Source organism: Salvelinus alpinus, chromosome 38 (assembly GCF_045679555.1).
Source record: "Salvelinus alpinus chromosome 38, SLU_Salpinus.1, whole genome shotgun sequence".
Taxonomy (NCBI): domain Eukaryota; kingdom Metazoa; phylum Chordata; class Actinopteri; order Salmoniformes; family Salmonidae; genus Salvelinus; species Salvelinus alpinus.
In genome coordinates, this window is record NC_092123.1 from 10,322,089 (window position 1) to 10,342,091 (window position 20,003).

Genomic DNA, 20,003 nt, shown 5'->3' on the forward strand with positions numbered 1-20,003 from the left:
CACAGGAGTTGCTGGAGTGCGATGAGACAAGGATATCCCTACCGGCCAAACCCTCCCTAATCCGGACGACGCTAGGCCAATTGTGCGTCGCCCCACGGTCCTCCCGGTCGGCTGCGACAGAGCCTGGGCGCGAACCCAGAGACTCTGGTGGCGCAGCTAGCGCTGCGATGCAGTGCCCTAGACCACTGCGCCACCCGGGAGGCCCAGTAACATTACATTCTGAGGACACCACAGAAAAGGCTCATGTGACTCCCAGTGCTGTTGGAGTCAGACAAGCCTCCCACTCCTCCACTTTATGTAACCACCCTCTCATCACTCTGTATCGAACCACGGGCACAACTGCTTGACATTACAGTTGCCCTGTAATGTGCTGTGAGCTTTTAGAGGTGCTCATTTCCCCCAAAATGGATAATGTAGCAATCATCCTGTGTGGCTCAATTGGTTGTGTTTTCAATTCCAATTCCTGCATGGATCCCATATACTGTAACTACAAAGTCTCTTTGGATAAAAGCATATGCTAAATGGCATAAATTACTATTACTACTATCAGATTGCCAAATAGTCTGTGTGTTGTTCTAAAAGAGACGTGTCCATCATTGTGATTCAAAGTGAATGTGTAAGATCCCAGTTTATATATAGAGTTAGTGAACTCATTACGTCATTCTGTGAGAGTAATAACGTGCCTTTGTACGTCGATGCAGCGAGCAAGTCTTTCATCTGACTGATCTTTCATTTCAAAGAGCCCTAATCCCACCTCTGCCATCTGTTAGCCCCTATAGCTGACAAGGAGAGGGCTTCTTGGGTCTCCTTCCTGTTTTGCTCCTCTGATGGGGCGCTTGGTTGCTCTGTTCTCACACCGGAATATGCTAGTGTATGTTTGACAGCTTTTTTTGCCAGGGGAGAAATAAAAGGTGTCACGTGTGACCTCCAGATGTTAGTTTTACACTTTTATATATATATACAGTGGGGAGAACAAGTATTTGATACACTGCCGATTTTGAAGGTTTTCCTACTTACAAAGCATGTAGAGGTCTGTAATTTTTATCATAGGTACACTTCAACTGTGAGAGACGGAATCTAAAACAAAAATCCAGAAAATCACATTGTATGATTTTTAAGTAATTAATTTGCATTTTATTGCGTGACATAAGTATTTGATACATCAGAAAAGCAGAACTTAATATTTGGTACAGAAACCTTTGTTTGCAATTACAAAGATCATACGTTTCCTGTAGTTATTGACCAGGTTTGCACACACTGCAGCAGGGATTTTGGCCCACTCCTCCATACATACCTTCTCCAGATCCTTCAGGTTTCGGGGCTGTCGGTGGGCAATACGGACGTTCAGCTCCCTCCAAAGATTTTCTATTGGGTTCAGGTCTGGAGACTGGCTAGGCCACTCCAGGACCTTGAGATGCTTCTTACGGAGCCACTCCTTAGTTGCCCTGGCTGTGTGTTTCGGGTCGTTGTCATGCTGGAAGACCCAGCCACGACCCATCTTCAATGCTCTTACTGAGGGAAGGAGGTTGTTGGCCAAGATCTCGCGATACATGGCCCCATCCATCCTCCCCTCAATACGGTGCAGTCGTCCTGTCCCCTTTGCAGAAAAGCATCCCCAAAGAATTATGTTTCCACCTCCATGCTTCACGGTAGGGAGGGTGTTCTTGGGGTTGTACTCAACCTTCTTCTTCCTCCAAACACGGCGAGTGGAGTTTAGACCAAAAAGCTCTATTTTTGTCTCATCAGACCACATGACCTTCTCCCATTCCTCCTCTGGATCATCCAGATGGTCATTGGCAAACTTCAGACGGGCCTGGACATGCGCTGGCTTGAGCAGGGGGACCTTGCGTGCGCTGCAGGATTTCAATCCATGACAGCGTAGTGTGTTACTAATGGTTTTCTTTGAGACTGTGGTCCCAGCTCTCTTCAGGTCATTGACCAGGTCCTGCCGTGTAGTTCTGGGCTGATCCCTCACCTTCCTTATGATCATTGATGCCCCACGAGGTGAGATCTTGCATGGAGCCCCAGACCGAGGGTGATTGACCGTCATCTTGAACATCTTCCATTTTCTAATAATTGCGCCAACAGTTGTTGCCTTCTCACCAAGCTGCTTGCCTATTGTCCTGTAGCCCATCCCAGCCTTGTGCAGGTCTACAATTTTATCCCTGATGTCCTTACACAGCTCTCTGGTCTTGGCCATTGTGGAGAGATTGGAGTCTGTTTGATTGAGTGTGTGTACAGGTGTCTTTTATACAGGTAACAAGTTCAAACAGGTGCAGTTAATACAGGTAATGAGTGGAGAACAGGAGGGCTTCTAAAAGAAAAACTAACAGGTCTGTGAGAGCCGGAATTCTTACTGGTTGGTAGGTGATCAAATACTTATGTCACGCAATAAAATGCAAATTAATTACTTAAAAATCATACAATGTGATTTTCTGGATTTTTGTTTTAGATTCCGTCTCTCACAGTTGAAGTGTACCTATGATAAAAATTACAGACCTCTACATGCTTTGTAAGTAGGAAAACCTTCAAAATCGGCAGTGTATCAAATACTTGTTCTCCCCACTGTATATATATATATATATATATATATATACACTGCTCAAAAAAATAAAGGGAACACTTAAACAACACAATGTAACTCCAAGTCAATCACACTTCTATGAAATCAAACTGTCCACTTAGGAAGCAACACTGATTGACAATAAATTTCACATGCTGTTGTGCAAATGGAATAGACAAAAGGTGGAAATTATAGGCAATTAGCAAGACACCCCCAAAAAAGGAGTGATTCTGCAGGTGGTGACCACAGACCACTTCTCAGTTCCTATGCTTCCTGGCTGATGTTTTGGTCACTTTTGAATGCTGGTAGTGCTCTCACTCTAGTGGTAGCATGAGACGGAGTCTACAACCCACACAAGTGGCTCAGGTAGTGCAGTTCATCCAGGATGGCACATCAATGCGAGCTGTGGCAAAAAGGTTTGCTGTGTCTGTCAGCGTAGTGTCCAGAGCATGGAGGCGCTACCAGGAGACAGGCCAGTACATCAGGAGACGTGGAGGAGGCCGTAGGAGGGCAACAACCCAGCAGCAGGACCGCTACCTCCGCCTTTGTGCAAGGAGGTGCACTGCCAGAGCCCTGCAAAATGACCTCCAGCAGGCCACAAATGTGCATGTGTCAGCATATGGTCTCACAAGGGGTCTGAGGATCTCATCTCGGTACCTAATGGCAGTCAGGCTACCTCTGGCGAGCACATGGAGGGCTGTGCGGCCCCACAAAGAAATGCCACCCCACACCATGACTGACCCACCGCCAAACCGGTCATGCTGGAGGATGTTGCAGGCAGCAGAACATTCTCCACGGCGTCTCCAGACTCTGTCACGTCTGTCACATGTGCTCATGTGCTCAGTGTGAACCTGCTTTCATCTGTGAAGAGCACAGGGCGCCAGTGGCGAATTTGCCAATCTTGGTGTTCTCTGGCAAATGCCAAACGTCCTGCACGGTGCTGGGCTGTAAGCACAACCCCCACCTGTGGACGTCGGGCCCTCATACCACCCTCATGGAGTCTGTTTCTGACCGTTTGAGCAGACACATGCACATTTGTGGCCTGCTGGAGGTCATTTTGCAGGGCTCTGGCAGTGCACCTCCTTGCACAAAGGCGGAGGTAGCGGTCCTGCTGCTGGGTTGTTGCCCTCCTACGGCCTCCTCCACGTCTCCTGATGTACTGGCCTGTCTCCTGGTAGCGCCTCCATGCTCTGGACACTACGCTGACAGACACAGCAAACCTTTTTGCCACAGCTCGCATTGATGTGCCATCCTGGATGAACTGCACTACCTGAGCCACTTGTGTGGGTTGTAGACTCCGTCTCATGCTACCACTAGAGTGAGAGCACTACCAGCATTCAAAAGTGACCAAAACATCAGCCAGGAAGCATAGGAACTGAGAAGTGGTCTGTGGTCACCACCTGCAGAATCACTCCTTTTTTGGGGGTGTCTTGCTAATTGCCTATAATTTCCACCTTTTGTCTATTCCATTTGCACAACAGCATGTGAAATTTATTGTCAATCAGTGTTGCTTCCTAAGTGGACAGTTTGATTTCATAGAAGTGTGATTGACTTGGAGTTACATTGTGTTGTTTAAGTGTTCCCTTTATTTTTTTGAGCAGTGTATATATATATTTTTTTTTTACGTTAAGCGCACGTTACTTTTGGATCAAGATGGCAAAATGAACAAGTCAATTAAAAATTTGTTGTTGATCCCTTTCCTTTAATTAGACACTAAAGAGTGACAGTTAAGCAGAAATATAACATGGTGTCAGTTTCCAACTCCCAGTCAAAATAATTCGGGAGTCATCGGGAGTTCCAACACCGTCGATGGATTGGGATTCAAACTTACCTGACGCATGCATAAATTTCCGACAGCATGCAGAGATGTTCTCTGGACTGCTACGTGCTAAGAACGAGAAGTGCAGCTATCTCCTGTTGTGGATGGGGGAAAGGAAGAGGCAAAGGTGCTGAAAACATATGAAAAGTATGATGACTACATCATGCCCAAGGCGAACCCGATTTTTGCTAGGTAAAAGTTAAGAAAATAAATCCAAGGTGTAAGCGAGTCCGTCGAGCAGTTTGTTACAGATGCTAAAATTGCTAGTTAAAGACTAACTATCCAAACAGTGACGAGATGGTTAGAAATTGGATTTTTAAATGACAAACTCACCTAGCGCGTGATAAGCTATTGAGTAATGGCTCATCAGATTTGACTTTGGAAGAATCCATAGACATTGGGCGCTCACACGAGCTAGCACAGGAACAGTGGAGGACCATGACTAGCGATAACACAGCTAGTGCTGCTACAGCTGGTCAGGCAGTGCATGCTATCAGCCAAAGAGAATACGGAGGACACATACACGACGCAATGAGTCGGAGCTACGGGGATATTGCAAAGAGGACCAAAATATGTGGAACTTGCGGGAGAGAACGCAGTGACAATGAGGAATGTCCAGCAAAAAGGCAGTGCTACAATTGTAGGAGATTCAATCACTTCTCCAAGTTATGTAGAGCACATACTCAAAACACAGCAGCCACAGCGCAGGATGAGCACTGTGCATGCTGTAGTTGAGGACATGGCCACAGAGCAGATGGACGAACTGTACATCGACTGTCACAAGAGAACACATTAGAACAAACAGTGAGCAGGCGTTTGCTGAGGTTGTACTTGGACAAGAAAGGCACAAAGTTAGATTTAAACTGGATACAGGTGCCCAGGTGAACCTAATACCAGCAAACAGGTTCAGGGATATGTTTGGTAGTGCAGTTCTCAAACCAGCAACATGTCAACTCACAGGGTATGGTGGTGAACCACTGGATGTTAAAGGGACATGTAACTTCAAATGTAGACATAAGGACACTGCAGTCATGTTAGGGTTCTACTTTTTCAGCACACAAGCACCACCCATCTTAGGGCTGAAAGCTTGCCTAGACATGGATTTAAGCAAACTGGTGTTGTCTGTCAATACAAATGCAACACGGGATGTAACTAACATTGAGGAGTTGTCTGACGTGTTCCAAGGTATCAGAGAGTTCCCAGGAGATGGCAACAACCACATCGACCAAGGCAACACCAGTTGTGTATCCACCACGGAGGATCCCATTCACGTTCCAAGCTCGCCTGAACGTCATGGAGAAGGGCAAAATCATTGTAAAGGAGACAGGGTCAATGCACTGGTCGAAGTGGAAAAGCAGCGCACTGGAGAACTGAGGGTATGCCCACAAGACCTGAACAAGGCAATCCAGAGACCACACTACCCACTCCAGACGTTGGAGACTGGAGCACAGTACTTCAGCGTCCTCGATGCAAGGTCCGGTTACTGGGCGATTAAGCTAACAGAAGAATCTTCCAAGTTAACCACATTCAACATTGTAGTTGGCCGATACAGGTTCCTGAGGCTCCCCTTTGGCCATATTTCAGTGCAAGATTAGTTTCAGAGAATGAACGATGAGACATACGAAGGCCTCAATGGAGTTTCAGTAATCGTCAACGACATCCTGGTGCATGGCCATACCAAGGCTGAATACGACACCAACCTAAGAGCAATGCTGGAGAAAACCAGAGAGAGAGGGGTGAAGCTCAACCCAGAGAAAAGCATCATCTGTGTACCAGAGGTGAGGACACAAAATGATCAGGAGAAGGTGAAAGTGATCAAGGAGATGGAGTCAGAGGAACACGGCTGAGCTGGAGACCATTCTGGGGATGATCAACTACCTCGCCAGGTTTGCTCCCAGACTGAGGTAAACGCACCACTACGTCACCTCCTGAAACAGAGCAGTGAGTTTGTGTGAGACACAACTCATTACGCTGCGTAACAGCAGATGAAAGAGCTCGTCACAAGGCCCTGTACTCACCTACTTTGATCCCCACAAGGAGTTCCAAAAGTGGATTAAGAGCAGTCCTCCTACAAGAAGAAACGCCAATCGCGTATGCTTTATAATTATCAAACCAGACAGAGGAAAACTATGCCCAAATCGAGAAATAACTCTATCCACCCTGTCCAGAAAGTCAATCACATACAACAACATACTGAGTGAGGGCATGGATACACAAGTACACACAGTTATCAACAATGTGCCGGGGAGTGACAGCAAACTAACTGAAATCAGAAAAGCAACTTCTCACACTGAAACAGACTATTCAGGCAGGTTGGCTTGAATCAAGAAAATAAAAAAAGAAGCCCAACCACTGTTGTTGAGTACTGAAACCACAGAGACGAGATCTGAGCTGGATGGTACTCTGTTCAAAGGTGAGAAAATCATTGTGACGCACACACTCAGACAAGACATGCTCAAACGCATAGACACAGAGCACATGGGCATGGAGAAATGTAACCATCGGGCTAGAGATGTTGTATTTTGGCCAGGCATGGGAAAAGAGAGAGTCAATGATAGAGGCTTGTAGTACATGCATAGAGCACTGCAACTCTAACCCAAAAGAGCCAATGAAATCACACACTCCATCCCTGAGAGGCCATTGCCACAGATCTAGTCATGGAATGGAGAGGACTATGTAGTCGCTGTAGATTACTACAGTAGGTACTTTGATCTTGAGAGACTATACAGCACCACTTCATCAGAAACAAACTGAAAACCCCATGTTTTCCAGGCTAGGAATTGCATAGACTCTTAGCGATAATGGGATTTACAGCTCAGCTGAATTAAAAAAAATGTTGCACAGGCATGGGACTTCAAACACATCACAACCAGCACCCATTACCCACTAAGCAATGGGCTTGTGGAAAAAAAACTGTGAAGTCCAAAAGCAGAGAGGAAGGACCCATACCCCTCCATGCTGGATTACAGAAACACTCCAGTGGATAATCTGAAGTCACTTGTACAGATGTTGATGAGCAGAAGGCAATGCTCCATCCTCCCTACCACATGTAAACAGCTGCAGCCACAGGTGGTGTGTCAGACATCCGTGCGTGCCAGGAGAGAACAGTGCTAACGTAGACAAAAACCAGATGAAACGCCAGACTGTCTGTCTGTTTTGCAGTCAGGAGACATTGTTCGCTACCAACACCACGACACAGGAAACCTGCCACTGTCATCCACATGGCAAGTACTGAAAGGTCATATCACATCCAAACCAATGAGGGACAATCTTACCGCAGAAACCGCCGCCACCTGCAAACAAAAGAAAATGCACCACACAAACATCCAACATGTGGAGCCAGAAACCGTTCAAACAACCACTGGAACAGACTGAAACACAAGTCACTCAGGTGAGCCAACACAAGGTCTCACTTCCAGGTCAGGCTGCAGGGTCAAACCAAAGACTATGATTAACCTGTAAATTGTAAAGGGTGAAGGGCAGATCGCTGCCCTAACGGACATTGTTTTACACACACAAAAAGAGAGGAAAAGAAAGTGTTATGAAAATGTTTTGTTCAATATGTTAAATGTAGTACATGTTGAGGTGTATATGTTTATCACAGGTTTTACATACCTGAATGTAACGGTCGTCTTGTGGTGAATGAGCGGACCAAGGCGCAGCGGGTGATGAATACATAATGAATATTTATTAACAGAACGACGAAACACAAAAACTCTTTAACAAACTACAAAACAAATAAACGACGTAGACTGACCTAAAACATGAGAACTTACAAATACACGAAGAACGCACGAACAGGTACAGACTACAAACAAACGCTACAGTCCCGTGTGGTACGAACATACATACAGACACGGAAGACAATCACCCACAAACAAACAGTGAGAACAGCCTACCTTAATATGGTTCTCAATCAGAGGAAACGTCAAACACCTGCCTCTAATTGAGAACCATATCAGGCAACACATTAAACCCAACATAGAAACACTTAACATAGAATGCCCACCCCAACTCACGCCCTGACCAACTAAACACATACAAAAACAAGGGAAAACAGGTCAGGAACGTGACACTGAATGTTTGATTCAGAAAATACAAATGTTTACTAGTTATCCGGTATCCAGGAAAGTACTTAGTGGTAAAAGTAGTCATAAGAATATTATCAAGGCACAAGGCGAGACCCAGATGCAGACACAAGAGGCATATGGTTGGAGTCTTACAATGTTTAATATTCCAAAGGGGTAAGCAAGAGAATGGTCGTGGACAGGCAAAAAGGTCAAAACCAGATCAGAGTCCAGGAGGTACAGAGTGGCAGACAGGCTCGTGGTCAAGGCAGGCAGAATGGTCAGGCAGACGGGTACAGAGTCCAGAAACAGGCAAGGGTCAAAACCGGGAGCACTAGAAAAAGGAGAATATCAAAAGGAGTATGGGGAAAAACACACTGGTTGACTTAACTAAACATTCAAGATGAACTGGCACAGAGAGACAGGAAACACAGGGATAAATACACTGGGGAAAATAAGCGACACATGGAGGGGGTGGAGACAATCACAGGAACAGATGAAACAGATCAGGGTGTGACAAATATGGTTGAAATCAATGCATACTTACTTGTTATCTTCAAAAGAATGGAGATGTAAATTCCTGCTAGGATATATTATGTTCAGTGTGATTATGTCTAGCCTATCACATCATTGGCATAAAGGTCACGTAAGTTTATGTCAAGCGCACGCAGGGTTGGGTATGTTACTTTCTAAATGTAATCCGTTACAGTTACTAGTTACCTGTCCAAAATTGTAATCTGTAACGTAACTTTTGGATTACCCAGACGCAGTAAAGTAATCTGATTACATTCAGATACTTTTATTACTTTCCCTTTAAAAGGCATTAGAAGAAGACAAAAATGTATGTTACCAATTGAACAACATCTATTGCAGGATAAATCAATGTTAAAGTTTACATAGCTGGCCATATGTGGATGTTAAATTGTACTTTATGGGTTGGTTATGTAGGCTTCTTCTAACCCATTGCTTTCTACTACATATAATAATACGATTCAATTATATCTTTACATTAAAAACCAAAGTCTATCAGAATTCCAGTCATTCCAATAAATGTTATACCCCTTGATCTTCAAGAATAGAACTTGAAAATATGGAAGTATAGATTAGCCAAATTGTTTTACCTGAGCATAACTCCAAAACTAAGGACTTATTAGCCAGCCCTACTCTGTTGTTTATGATTTTGTTGTCATGAAGGTCTGATTGGGCTTATTGATTCGAGTTGAAAAATAAATGCTGCGCTCATGGAATGGCATGCTTTGAGCACTACTAAAAAGTGCTATTTACATGTGAAAAATGATTGCCATATGCTGCATTTGCTATAGGCCTATTGTTTACCTTTTTGCTGGTGCCAATTTGATATCTTGATAATATGCAGCTGTTTAAAGGGAAAATCCAGCAGGATCTGTGGTGCTGGGTGTGGTGGAAGAGGTTCCTGCTCTGCTATATAGAGCCTGGGAGGCAGCAGAACCTCCCTGCGGGCTGCCTGTATTGTCCTAGGCACTGGGAAGCCAGGTGTAACAGCTCAGGAGAGCACCGCTCCCACATGTCCGCTTGTTGCAGTTCACCACGTGGCAATGGGGAGGAGACGAGGGGATGGTAGGCGATATATCTGACCGGAGACGTCCCGTGCTGGCTATGTTGCGGCGATGCTGCAGGACCACGGTGGGATGGCACTTCCGTAGGTGTGGGCCCAGTTCTCGTTGCAGACATCCCTAGCAAAGTGGCAAAGGAGGGACGTCCATGCTCAGTCCCTCAACCGGATGCACTCAGCAACATTGCTGGGCCGAGGAGGTGATATATCCCGCAATAGGTCCACTGATCACTTGTCCGGTCCTTTCCTGGACTGCAGGTGGGCTGTACAGTATGTCAGGTACACTGTGTGTCCCCAAGAGGCTGCCATAGTGGTGCTAGCAAGTCACAAATCCGGTGACAGGAGGACCATGAAAGAGAGCAACCCGGCTCTCCGTGTTTGCTGACCTGTGACCTGCTAGCACCGCCCCCGGTTAGAAGGGAATAAAGCAACTTCAGAGTTACACGCAAAGATACTTTACTGACACACACACATGGATGAAATGGACACAGGAAGGTAGTGGAATGGTGGTGGTTCTGTAGAAGGAAAATACTATACATACAATATCACGAGAGCTGTAATAACGGTAGTAACGGATTGTATAAATGGCATATAATCCCTGAACATGTTTACAGGTTACAAGTTGTACAGAAACAGCATACATAATGCAACAATAACAACTAACTATTAAGAACAATTTATACATGTCACAGAAGTCACTTTGTGCATGCAAACCATCCCACAAGTCTAAAGAGATGCTATTGAGTTCAGTTGTTTATGGGCAGCGACAGAGATGCTGCTCTCTGTCACTGCTTGAGGGAGACTGAGAGGAGGAGGCAGGAGTTGGGGATCTGGGACCCAAGCTGACTGCCTGTGATTGGCTGACCCCACGATGTGATAAGGCCTCTGGTAACCATGACCCCTAGCAAACAATCGGTGACCAGGCCTTAGGTGCGAAGGGCCAGTTTACGACCCTCTTGGCCAACTTGGCTCCAGAGGGGAGCCTTCTGCCAAAGTTATTAAGTTACAGAGTTTGTCTCTGAGAGGGCTGTGCGAATGAGATGGTGCGCTTAGAGTCACCAGCAGGGAATTTTTAACATTGTACATTGCCCTTCCCCTGGAAGGCATGTACATTATCCACTGCACTCTTTTCCAAGGCTGCCAATGCCTATTGCCTCTTTATCTCTCCACAGCAGACCTTCTCTCATCCTTTCCTCCTCTCTCCTCTACTCACTTCCATTGATGTTTAAAGGATTTGTGGGATATAGGACGCCTCTTCCGCCTCCTCCTATATTGGTGCCCGTTTACTCACACCACAGACAGTAAATTCCTGAAATATTTTTAAAAACGGACAAAGTCCACAGGTGAGTCCTGGCGGGTTTACAAGGCTGTTATTTAGCTTTAACTGCTCAACCACTCAGGTGACAGCAATTCCAAGAAAATCGAGCTACCGCTTCGAATGTGGCCGTGACGTTCTATATAGTTTAGCCTCACTTATGCATTGTTTCACAGCATGGATGTAATGCCTGAGGATGAGGGTTCGAAAGCAGTAAACTAAAGCCATGCGTGACTGGCTTATACTGGCTTTGTGTGATTCTCTTTCACTGTGACCTGCCATTGTTTAGTCCTGTGTGTGGGTTTGGAATGTTTTGCGTGGGTTTCTAAGTTCTGTTCTTAGGCTGAATTGCTTTTGCTAGACACAGTAACCTATCAGTTGTGTGTACTGTCTGTTTTATTCAAAGAGCACCTTGTTTGAATAATAAAATAAAAAAACGAAATGTCTTAGTGTTGTACTTGTCATTCTTGCACTAACACTTGCACCTGTCTTTTCTTACTAGCAATAATTTCAATGATAGATGCTTTTTCAAGGAATGGTTTTTACTTGCAATGACTGTGATTATGTGGTTGTCTTACCTACCTTTGTTGAATGCACTGGCTGTAAGTCGCTCTGAATAGGAGCAACTGCTACTGCAAATGACCAAAATGACAAATGTACTGTCTGGTTCAGGGGAATATCACTCATGTGTCAATATCACTCTTATGTCTGACTTTAAAATCATTACTTTGATGTTTTTTTCATAAAATGTCTATTCAAATTATACTGTTGATATATTCACATTGAGTCTCCTCACAGTAGTCAAGATAACCCCCGTCATATTACAGTGAGATATCTCCCATTGTATTAGGCAATACTATCATCTATTTCATGTGCACTTCAAAGGAGCTGGCTTTCCTAACTGCTGATGGATAAGGAAAAGAAGTTCAAAAGAAACAGTTTCTTCTCTATTTTCCTTAGTGTAGGCAGGAAAGCTGTCCGACTGAGAATAAGAACAGCCATACATTTGTCCTCCTCGTTCGCTCTCTATCGGTCCATATAAAGGTAATTCATTTGAGTATGATACATGGAGTGTAGGTTAAGATTTGATGCAGTATTCACCACATTGTGTGCACTACTCACAGACTGGACTGGCCACGACTTATTTTCGACATGTAACTTCATGTTATTTGATGAAATGTTCTAAATTGGTCTCTGTTGCTCTTTGCCACACCCAAAGCAAGTAATCTGATTGTGAGCAGTGAAAGATAAGTGTCAATAATATATACTGTAATAAGTGGCGATTTTAGCAGGTAAATCTAGGTCGGGCAAAAAAAAAAAAGGTTTTGATGCATGCCAGCAAAGCCACTACACAACACAACACAACACACCACACCACTAAACAATACATTAATTGTACTATAACGGTGACAAACAGTGCCCACAAACTGTTAGGGCCTACGTAAAGCTGTCCCAAAAGCAGAGCTTTCTTTTCAGCACCATGGAGGGAATCCGCTGAGCTTTTTCTGGCAGGGAAACAGTTCATTCAGCCTCATTTACTGCGTTATAAACAAACATAGCTGATATGACTGACTTGCTTAAACAACATTTGATGTGGTGTCTACTGACAATTGATATGTACAAACTATGGCATAAGGGAGCGACGAGCGGATAAGAGGCAATCCGTAATTTCGATTAAGACATTAATGAGCGAGCTAGGACAGATGTAGTCAATATAACTATTTGTTCAGCACTTTTAAAATGGACAGCGAAATAATTCAGAACATGGGCTGTTCTTACAGTTTTCTCCCTGTACACCAAGTCAGAGCCGTAGGATAAATAAAGGGGGCATAGAAGCAGACAATGAAAGTGCTTACAATATTTGATGATGACATTTCTCTAAACAGGCTATAGGCTACAGGTGCACCACCAAGTCAGAACAGTAGGCTAAGTTATGAGGGGAAAGGGACCAAATTATTAGGGTGAGGCACATGGGCTATTAACAGCTTACTACACAACTTAGTATTACTTTCTTACAGCAGCTACAGTATACATATCTCCCTATCTCCCTGATGTAAAAAGGGCTTTATAAATATATTTGATTGATTGATATTACATAATTTATGCAGCAGCATACAATACATTCTTGGACTCGCCTTTCTGTACTGTGCTCACTTGAACAGGAAGGTGGTGCGGTGATCCTTCGTAGGCACATTTTTTCATCACACTTTGTCATCATAGTCTGGGATTCTCTGGATTTATGGTGCTTAAAGAAAACTGGAAACTCGAGGGGGAAAAAACAAGGTTGAATCATGACGTCAGTGATCTTCAGGCCGGAGCTCTAGAAAGAAGGCAGAGTTCCCAACTTGGAATTCCGAGTTTAATGACCGTTCAAAACGTATTTTCCCAGTCGGGGCTTGTTTTTTCCCCCAAGTTGTCTTGAACTCAGTGAAGTCTGAGATTTCCCAGTTCTGAGTTTCCAGTTACTTTGAACGCGGCAGAAGTCATGCTGGATTGACAGCATGGCTAACGTTGAATGTTTATAATTTTAAGCTTGGAAAAGAGACCCTTAAACCCAGACTTAGACCACACACCCACTCCACTGAATACCAGGCTAGTGATTGCTTTGCAATGCTTGCAGTTAGCCACTGATTCCTTCCAAACTACTCATTGTTGAATTTGTGATTTCCAACTTGTTGTGTAATGTTTATGTCCAATGGCCGATGAGTACCGATATGTTTTATCTATAATTTCTCTTTATCATTTTTTTTTTTTCAAGTATTGAAAAGGATTTGCCTGTAAATTGTCAACTAGATTCATGATGATTACTGCTAGCTTGCTGTCGACGTGATCAGTCTAATCAAAGCTACGGTAGATATAACGGGATTTGACGTCATTTTATCTGTGACCAATGACCTTGAGCCTTCTTGGATGGGCACTTCTAATGTAACTCTATGATATGGTACGGTATGGTATGGCTCTCCCCGTAGATTTTGCAGTGACGTAGTGTCCCCATGAGTGACAGAACACTGAGACAATCACAGCGCAACTAGAGAACATTACCAACCCCTACGCTCCGTATTTTCTGCTGGCTGCCCCACCACCACAGAAAGCACTGAGCTAGGCTGAAACACCTGCATCTTGGAGCTGCCTTACTAAAGAAAGCAAAAAAGAGACCATGTTTGTATGCTCCGTTATTAACTCAATATATATATTTTTTTACATTGTTTGCAAACTGATATGTGGAACGTATTAACGCCAAAATAACATGCAAAACAGGTAACACCTGACCTAAATGACGAGTCGCCACTGACTGTAACCTCTGTCTGATTATGTGTCAGTTACAGTGCCTTGCAAAAGTATTCATCCCCCTTGGCATTTTTCCTATTTTGTTGCATTACAACCTGTAATTTGAATGGATTTTTATTTGGATTTCATATAATGGGCATACACAAAATAGTCCAAATTGGTGAAGTGAAATGAAAAAAATGACTTGTTTCAAAAAATTCAAAAAAATGTAAAACGGAAAAGTGGTGCGTGCATATGTATTCACTCCCTTTGCTATGAAGCCCCTAAATAAGATCTGGTGCAACCAATTACCTTCAGAAGTCACATAATTAGTTAAATAGATTGCACACAGGTGGATTTTAAGTGTCACATGATCTGTCACATGATCTCAGTATATATACACCTGTTCTGAAAAGCCCTGCAACACCGCTAAGCAAGAGGCACCACCAAGCAAGCGGCACCACGAAGACCAAGGAGCTCTCCAAACAGGTCAGGTACAAAGTTGTGGAGAAGTACAGATCAGGGTTGGGTTATAAAAAAATATCCGAAACTTTGAACATCCCACGGAGCACCATTAAATCTATTATTCAGATTGTGGCACCACAACAAACCTGCCAAGAGAGGGCTGCCCACCAAAACTCACGGACCAGGCAAGGAGGGCATTAATCAGAGAGGCAACAAAGAGACCAAAGATAACCCTGAAGGAGCTGCAAAGCTCCACAGCGGAGATTGGAGTATCTGTCCATAGTACAACTTTAAGCCGTACACTCCAAAGAGCTGGGCTTTATGGAAGAGTGTCCAGAAAAAAGCCATTGCTTAAAGAAACAAATAAGCAAACACGTTTGGTGTTCGCCAAAAGGCATGTGGGAGACTCCCCAAATATATGGAAGAAGGTACTCTGATCAGATGAGACTCAAATTTCGCTTTTTAGCCATCAAGGAAAACGATATGTCTGGCGCAAACCCAACACCTCTCATCACCCCAAGAACACCATCCCCACAGTGAAGCATGGTGGTGGCAGCATCATGCTGTGGGGATGTTTTTCATCGGCAGGGACTGGGAAACTGGTCAAAATTGAAGGAATGATGGATGGCGCTAAATACAGGGAAATTCTTTGAGGGAAACCTGTTTTAGTCTTCCAGCGATTTGAGACTGGGACGGAGGTTCACCTTCCAGCAAGACAATGACCCTAAGCATACTGCTAAAGCAACCCTCGAGTGGTTTAAGGGGAAACATTTAAATGTCTCTGAATGACCTAGTCAAAGCGCAGACCTCAATCCAATTGAGAATCTGTGGTATGACTTAAAGATTGCTGTACACCAGCAGAACCCATCCAATTTGAAGGAGCTGGAGCAGTTTTGCCTTGAAGAATGGGCAGAAATACCAGTGGCTAGATGTGCCAAGCCAATAGAGACATACCCCAAGAGACTTGCAGCTGTAATTGCTGCAAAAGGTGGCTCTACAAAGTATTGACTTTCGAGGGGGGTGAATAGTTATGCACGCTCAAGTTTTCTGTGTTTTTGTCTTATTTCTTGTTTGCTTCACAATAAAAATTATTTTGCATCTTCAAAGTGGTAGGCATGTTGTGTAAATCAAATGATACAAACTCCCCCCAAAAATCAATTTTAAGGCAACAAAATAGGAAACATGCCAAGGGGGGTGAATACTGTCGCAAGCCACCCTACAATATGTGTTACAGGATGATTAGGGTTATCCAAAGTTGTAAATGACAATAATTCCCTGGATGTAATACAGTATATTTAGGCAATCTCGTGATGGAAAGTAAAATGGTCACAGTCATGGTTGCATCCCAAATTGCACCCAATTCCCTACATAGTGCACTACTTTTGATCAGGGCTCATAGGGCTCTGGTGAAAAATAATGTACATTATAGGGACCATGTCCACCGCACAAAAGGAAGATGATCATAGTAGGCCTATCATTTGCTTTTCTGAATTGACCCAATTCCGTTAAATTTACAATCACCTCTACAATCACCTCAATCAACCTCCCGACTGGCATAGATTGAGTAGATAATAAGAACATGAATAGAAGATTAATAGATGATATTTCTATGCTGAGGAGCATGATTTACTCAGATTTCAAACCATGTCAAATTATTATGAGCCTTCTGCATGAGTTGTTCACTGAATGTGTCTGAGGCTCTGAGCCATGAATCATGATTGGATTGAGGGGGAATATGCAGCAGAGATGGTCAGTTGCCATAGTAGCATTAACATTCTAATGGGACCCAGTTTACTACAGGTTAACCTGCTGGTAGCTACCAGTGGATAGGTGCTCTCCTATACACTTAGTTTGGATTAGATTGAATTTTGGTAACACTTTACTTAAAGCCTTTAATGCATTGTTATGCAGTTATAATGCAATGTAAGACTTGTCATAAAGAGCATGTATGACTCCCTAATAATGTCTTATCATAATCATCTTATAATGATCCTGACTAAATGCTGTCCATTTTGAGTAAGGTGCATTAGTTCTACACCTGCAGGCTTTATTTGCTGCCTCTTCGGATTTCAATGGCAAGTACAAGACATTCTCCTCTCAGAGTTGAGAGGGGCCTCTTCATAGAAGTATGTCTTTAAATCAAGAGGGGCAAATAAATGAATAAATCTGAGCTTTGGGAGGGGGCTTATCTGTAATTTATACTTCCTTTGAAGATGGAGCGCTTTCATAATGCGGTCCACAGCCTAACAATTACAATATCAATGTGATATGGACGGGTTTGAGTTGCCAATGTCTAGGCCTGGGGGACTGGTGTATTAGGGGAACTTTGGGAATGCCCCCCGAAATGTTTTTAACTAACCACCATCAAAATCAAAAATATAAAGCAAATCTAAAATACTTTTGTAATGAAAAGTTTGAATATCAATGTGTCACTTGCTATGGATTAGATAAGCCTGGAATGTTGCTGTATTTTGGCAGGAAAATATCAAAGTAGGATTGGTGTGCCATTTCACATCCTGTTATGTTCTAATTCATGTCCATAATATTGGCATATAAACCTGTGCTGTGGATGCCCTCTAGTGGGCCTCTCAGACCAACAGTTTGGATTTCTTTCAACTCTATCAGCCAAAATAAATCATTTCTGAATCAAGCGACGCACCCAATGTAGTACACAATGTGTGTGACACACTGTGTGTGACATAAGTGAATGACGGTGACTGACGCTTACTTTCAGTATACAAAAGGCCAGCAGATGGCAGCAATCACTAAGCTTGTCTTTTTTATTTTGTTCACCTTTTTAAGGGAGAATGGTGATTTTGTTGTCATATGACACTACGCAGCCTAGGGATTGGGCTGCTGTGTAGATTCGGCTACTTATAATGAACATATATATGAAAGTAAGAAAACTGAAAATAATATATAGTTTCAGTTAACATGGAATTATTGACCACATAAATAGTTTATGCATATCGTTTTCCCCTATTTATGATCTCTTAAGGCCCATAATTCCTTGTATGACACATGCAATTAGTACATATGCGAAATATAAAATAAACATGCTTCTAAATATGAATAAAACAGCACCAATGCAACATGTAATACAATATATGCTTATCCCTTTCTCATAAAGGTAAATATTGCTCTCTTTTTTTTTTCGTTATTTCAAGGGGATACCAACATTCAGAGGATCCCTAAATAGCCTTTGCGTTAGGACAAGGTGCTGGAAGTGACAGAGCGAAAGAAAAGGCTCGAGCGCTAGAGCGGAAAACTGTAGCAAGCTACAGTAACTGGCCATTCATACGGAATCCTGTAGCATCTGTTATCATATCAGCATAAATCAAAACCTGAGCCCTGAAGTCAATTTGGAGCACTCTACCAATCGAAAGGTAAGCTGTAATATGATTTCACAACATAGCATTTTCATTGCAGACGCAGTATTCTCCCAATCGTACTACGAGAGACTTGTCACTGCGGTTAGAAGTGCTGCTCAATGACGGAAGGGATGACCAGAAAGCCAGACTCATAGCTAGCTAGCTAGCTATTTCAGTTTGTTCTCGTTTCTTGTCAGATATCTCTCGTTAACAGCTATTACAGTAATGTTATTGTTAGCTAGTTAGCTAACGTTAGTTGGCTTCCTGAGAAACTACTGCATGTGACAGCTAGCGCGAACTAGTAAAGAATCGCATACCGCAGCGCCCAAATGTTGCTAATAATCCATCTGACCTATTCAATATAATGGTTAGCTTGTCTGGTAGTTTAAAAACATAGTGGCTAGTTATGAACGGGGCTACTTTCTTGCTTGCTAAAATTGTCTGTTGTCGATTATATGAGTGCGCGGTCAGACGAGAGTAACTAGCTAGCCATGTTATAGCCTACCTACATATCATTGACAGTTTTGCAGTAACATTAGCAAACCAGCCAGTGTAGGTTTAGTTGTCAACAGATGTCTATTGTTTCACGATAACACAGAATCATAGCTCTGGTTGCATTGATTTAATACTACTACAAGTAATAACAGCTAACATTCTTTTGAATTCGATCCTTGGCATGATATGATAGAAGTGACACTACTGGCTATGTCGCTTGAATTGCTGTTTGAATGGTATCTAGCTAGCTAGAGGTGTTAACAATCCCCCAATCAAATCGAATGAGTATGGTTAATCTGTACGAATCTAAAATACATGACACTGCATGGTATTGCCTAGTTTCAGGAGTTGTAGCTCCCACCTGTCATTGAAAAAACAATCTATATCACAATTTGTTATGTACAGCCTGTATCTTTTGATTGTCTTTTCACTAGATATATTTTGATAATTTGCAGACTTTTTACATTTTTTACGTAAAGCAATGTTACTACAGTATAACTACACATGTGAAAATGTATCAATTAAAAGGTTTTGTGACCATGGTAATGTAATATATGTGAAGTGTCCTTTTGTGGATAAGTATGAAAAACACTTTCCCCACAATTTCCACTGTGAGAGCTAGCTCACTATATGTTCCTAACTTCCTATAGCTCAGTGATTGGGTTGCTCAATACGGGGCCAACCTACAAGATGGCCATGGATCTAACTGCCACTGCCTAGATCCATGGCCATCTTGTAGGTTGGCCCCTGGGCGCTCCACAGGGCCCGTGGATACTGCCTTGGCTGCAATCCTCTGAGTAGATCTGAAAGAGTGCTTCTCTTACAACCCAGGAGATTTATTCAAACACCCAGAAATCCCCTTGGAAACAGTCCAGTGTACTCTGTAATTACAACTGTAGTCCACATTCTCTACAGTATACTTACTCTAAGGAATTTGGCTCAGGTACAGGTAACGTTATGGTTGGTGCCATGAAAACATAAAACATTCAGCTTTTGATGTTTAGTATCTTCTCTTGGAGGTTGGCTCTTTCTTATCCCCTTGGTAATGAA

At 43.2% G+C, this 20,003-nt stretch overlaps 1 protein-coding gene across 1 annotated transcript in view; it reads left to right on the forward strand.

The window, feature by feature from the left end:
• Nucleotides 1–18,307: 18,307 nt before the first annotated feature.
• LOC139566288 (alpha-1,6-mannosylglycoprotein 6-beta-N-acetylglucosaminyltransferase A-like) overlaps nt 18,308–20,003 on the forward strand; it is a 124,271-nt gene continuing 122,575 nt past the window's right edge. Inside the window, exon 1 of the mRNA XM_071387367.1 lies at nt 18,308–18,473. The gene's annotated coding sequence lies outside the window, so the exon portion shown is untranslated. The remainder of the gene's footprint in view (nt 18,474–20,003) is intronic.